This window comes from Meleagris gallopavo, chromosome 2 (genome assembly GCF_000146605.3).
Source record: "Meleagris gallopavo isolate NT-WF06-2002-E0010 breed Aviagen turkey brand Nicholas breeding stock chromosome 2, Turkey_5.1, whole genome shotgun sequence".
NCBI classification, from domain to species: domain Eukaryota; kingdom Metazoa; phylum Chordata; class Aves; order Galliformes; family Phasianidae; genus Meleagris; species Meleagris gallopavo.
This window is the reverse complement of record NC_015012.2, coordinates 91,212,856-91,217,928: the sequence shown is the minus strand read 5'-3', so window position 1 is coordinate 91,217,928 and position 5,073 is coordinate 91,212,856. Positions and strand designations below refer to the sequence as shown.

Here is a 5,073-nt window from a genome sequence, read left to right as displayed (position 1 = left end):
AATGAAGATATTAATATAATGCAATCATTACCAGAAGCAAACTATCACCTTTGAAAACTCATTATATAAACTAGAACAGATGGTCTGGAAGTTTGATTCATGGATTACATGGATTCCTCCCTTCAATTTGTCCCTCTATATCTGTTGTTGCTGTTTTATCTGCTTCTAACACACTGAGGAACCAGTTCAGCAGTTACTGTGGGGATTATTTCAGTATATTTTGGAGTGTAAGGTGTGACAGAAAGGGTTGATGGATTGTTCCCCATGGTACTGAATGATCTTGAATTTTGCTATTCTCTACAATTTTCTCCCTTGCAATTGGCATTAGAAAATGAGAAAAATATTAACTTATTCTATAAAGAAATAGTCCTTAAAAATATGTCATTTGTTTTCCTGTGAATGTGGATAAAGAAACCAACAATCCTGTGGATCCAGAAGGAAAATACCACTGAAATAAGCAGTATCATAAATTAATGGGGTATTTCTTAGGCTTTAGAATGGTTGGTATTATCAAAGGAAGTAACAAAGACTTATAATTCCACTTTGTTCACCTTTCTATTCATCATCATTTATGCAGTTATAACCCTCCTAATACTAATTAATTCACCAATTAATTTACAAGAACAGTAAAAACCACACACAAACTACAAATGTCTCTAATTGTTTAGGAAAATTATTCCAACTTCTATGTGCTTTATTTTATGATGTTTTCAAAATTAATATCTGATAAATATGGGATGAATAATTGTGGGCATCAGTAGTGGGTTTTCACTGAAATGCATATTATTTTATTTAACTGAATTACCTAGTTTTATATACAGTCTGAGGGGAATATTATTTCATTATCATTCAAAGAAAACCCCATAAAGATGAACATACTCAAAATGTGCAGTTCACAGACACCAGTAAGTGACTAATCAGTTTAAGTGTTTTACTCAAATAATCTGGGAATTAGATAAACGGAAGTCCCTTAAAGGATTCCTAACAGACTCATAGAATTACAGAATCACCAAGGCTGAAAAAGACCTCTAGGATCATCCAGTCCAACTGTTCACATATCACCAATATTTTACCAGCCATTCTGCCCCGAGCCTGTAGTGCTGCCTGGAGTTGTCATGGCCAAAGTGCAGGACCCGGCATTTGGTCTTGTTGAACACCATTCGCCTCAGCCCAGCTATCCTTCCTGCCCACATGGCTCTGTAAGGCCTTCCTACCCCCAGGCTACCTTCTGGACAACTTGGTGTCATCTACATACCCAGTAGGGGTGCACTCAATACCTTCAAACAGGTCATGAATAAAGATGTTGAAGAGGAAAGGCCCTAATATCAACTCCTAAGGAACACCACTCGTGACTGGTCACCAGCTGGATTTAACTCCATTTGCTATCACTCTCTGGGCCCAGCTATCCAGTCAGTTCTTTACCCAGCAGAGTGTACCTGTCCAAGCCACAGGCTGCCCCAGGAGACTATTGTGGGAGGCAGCATCTAAAGCTTTGCTGAAGTCAAGGTAGACTAGTAGACTACATCAATAGCCTTTCCCTCATCCATCAGGCAGGTCACTTGATCATAGAAGGAGATCACATTGGTTTAGTAGGACCTGCCTTTCATGAAGCTATGCTACCTAGGCCTGATCCCCTGGCTGTCCTACAGATGTCATGTGATCATCGTCAAGGTGATCTGCTCCATAACTTTACCTAGCGTTGAGGTCAGGCTAAGAGGCCTGTAGTTCCTTGGATCCCCCCTTATGACTCCCCTTGTAGATGAGAATCACATTGGCAAGCCTCCACTCCTCTGGTAACACTCCACCTGACCAGGAATGCTGATAGATGATGGAAAGTGGTTTGACTATCACCTCCGTCAGCTCCCTCAGCATACTGGTGTGTATTCCATTCGGCCCCGTAGACTTGTGGCAATCCAGGTTGAGTAGTAGGTCTGTACCTGTTTCCACCTGAGTCGTGGGGAATTTATTCCACTCCCCATCCAAGACTTCCAGATTAGGGGTAGAGTATCCCAAGGATAACTGGTCTGACTTTTAAAGATGGATATAAACTTCTTTGTACTCTCTCTGAGTTGCCTGTCCCTTCTTTCACAGGAGGTAGATTATTTTTTCTCCTAGAGCCTCAGGAAAAACATCCACACTGGTCTTCCTTCTCTAGCTCTTGTGAAACAGGGGGGTAGCCTGCTCCTGCACATTTAAGACCTCCTTCTTGAGAAGCGACCAGCCTTCCTTGACCCCTTTGCCCTTCAAGACTGAATCCCAAGGGAGTCTCCCTACCAGTATCCTGAACAGTTCAAAGTCTGCCCTCCAGAAGTCCAAGGCAGCAGTTTTCTTGCCCGCATTTCCAAATTCACCAAAAATTGAGAACTCTACTATTTCATGTTCACTCAGCTCCCAGACTCCACATCTCCTACCAGTCTTTGTCCTTTTCTGTTTGTGAACAGCAGGTCCATCAGGACACCTCCCCGATAGACTTTCTTACCTGCTCCATCAGAAAGTTATCTTTCATATGCTTTAGAAACCTCCTAGACTGCTTTTTCTGCACTATACTTTATTTCCAGCATATATCAGGAATGGTGAGGTCCCTCATGAAAACAAACGCTGGTCATAGCGCAACTTCTGCCAGCAGTTTATAGAACTCCTCATTTGTCTTTTCAATCTAGTTAGGTCATTTATAACAGAGCCCCACTTGGATGTCCACTTTGTTGGCCCTTCACCAGTCCTTATCCATAGAGGCTCTATCTTATCATTCCCAGCCCCAAGCTCAAAAACACCACAGCAACATCAAAACAGCCTCTAACAGAGCCACACCACCACCCCTCCTTCCTTATCTATCCCTTCTGAAGAGCTCATAGCCACTCATTTCAGCACTCCAGTCATGAGAGTGATCCCATCTAAAATACCTGGCAGGTTTTATATATGCAGAGGGTGATCCTGCTGCTCCTGGCTCTGCCCCTGTGACGTCAGAATGCTGCTGCCATGGGGAGACAATGGCACTGGGCAGCTGCTCCCTGACAGTGCTTACCCTCAAACAGTCAAGGCAGTTCCCTGCTGTGGTGCAGAAGGTTTCCTCTCCACAGCAGATTACCTTGCCTACAGAAGCTCAAAATCCTTCATTAAGTCTTGCACTAACATGGCAGCTGATGTGAATCTCCAACTAATGAGAAGATCTCCATCAGTCCTTTCTAGGTTAGCCTTTGACTTAATTCTAGCTCTGTTCTGTAATATCTGCTGTTTGTTCAAATCCTATTCCTAATCTCAGATCTAACACTAGCCTGGTAGACCATAAAATATCAGAACCATCATAACCATCAACCTTTCCAGTGTCAACTCTTATCTACAGACCATTCTGAACTCTAAATCTTCTTCATCTACTGGAAAAGTTTCTAATTCTTAATAGCACTCATTTGGCCCCTTCTCAAATTCTGTTTTGTAGACCCCTCGATCTCTTTTCCTACAATTATTTGATCAGCTGCTAACGAATACGGTCATAAGTGGCTTTCAGGACCCTTGCATTCAACTTCATGAGTCACAAAGATTATGCTGTCTGGTAGACAAAAGATATTAAAACTTTCTCATAGACTCTACTCCTAAAACTGAAATTCCTATAGTCCTGTGGTTCTAATCCTGTAGTTCCTAATCCCAAAGCCAACATTTACCTAAACCTAAACTGTTCTACCACCTTGAACTCTAATCCAAGCATTACCATAATTTTACTTCAGAGGATCCTGATTAACCCAATCCCTCACATGCATCAGCTCTATTCTAGCCTCTTTTGGTCCTACACCTCCAAAAACTAATATTTACAGTTTTAACTCAAGGATCTGATAGAGTCCACTATTTCTTATTGTAGTCCCAGCAGGTAGTCCTTGAAGCATTCCATTCCAAACTAGAAATGTTCAATACTTGAGGGATTTAGCCATTTCTTGATCAGGGAATTCTGTACTATCTTTGGCAGGATCTCTGGTTTAGGACCTAACTCCAACCCTACCTTTAACTCTAGACAAATGGAACTTGAGAGATCAAGGCATAAATTTTACTTCAGCCTCAACTTGGACCAGATACCTCTTACCGAGGAATCCTAATCCTATTCCTCACCCTACACTGCAGTTTAACAGAATTTTGTGCCAACTTACAAACAATCCCATGCCTTCTCATACAGAGTTTGGCTCTTGGCTGGCAGCTGATATTATCACCAGACTGAGCCTTTACTAAAGCAAGGTATAAACATCTATTCAAGACATCTATATTCCGTGTACCAAGGCAGCAGAAATGCTCTTTTGAAATCCAGAGTGAGGAATATGAATGTCAAATTCAAAGATTTCCCTTCCTGTGTGCCTTAACTTTTTTTTTTAAGTAAGCCTTTGTGTTTGATGCTCAACATTGTGACTCCTCTGAATTCTACTAATATATCTAAGTCATCCACTGCATAGGAGTGAAGCAGTTCTTCGCTGTACATTTTATCTGTTTAGATGCTTGAATAAAAATTCTGGTACTCTCCTAGAATCATATAATGTGGGTGTGACATGCAGGACACATACTTTAATGGTGAAATTTCTGCACCATTTTATGCATGACTATTAACCAGGAATAGAAGCAAACACACTGCTTTGGCAGTGTAGTCGTGGCCGAGTGGTTAAGGCGATGGACTAGAAATCCATTGGGGTTTCCCCGCGCAGGTTCGAATCCTGCCGACTACGGCCCAAGCTGTTCTTTTTCTCCCATGGGGCCCAGGTCATAGATATTACTTGGAAGCTCACTGGTTTGTTAAAGCTGAGGTCACAGGGAGAATCTTGAGGGCTATCATAAGGGACCTCAGGGCACTGGGGTAGTTAGCGGGAGCTCAAGTGATATTTTCCCCAACCCCTTCAGTACCACTAAAAAATGCTGAGAGGAACAGGAAAATGTGACCAATTGACACATGGGTAAGAGGCTGATGCCCTTGAAGGAATTTTAGGTTTTTTGATTGTGGGGCAGTCTATGCAGTACCAGGCATGCTGGCAACATACGGGATCTACCTGCCTCAAAAGGTGAAAGGGATCCTAGCGTAAGAATTGGCAGGGTTCACTGACAAGA

At 42.1% G+C, this 5,073-nt stretch overlaps 1 non-coding gene across 1 annotated transcript; it reads left to right on the top strand.

The window, feature by feature from the left end:
• The first annotated feature begins 4,615 nt into the window (after nt 1–4,615).
• TRNAS-AGA lies at nt 4,616–4,697 on the top strand. Its single transcript has one exon. It is a non-coding gene; the product is annotated as a tRNA-Ser (tRNA).
• The last annotated feature ends 376 nt before the right edge of the window (nt 4,698–5,073 follow it).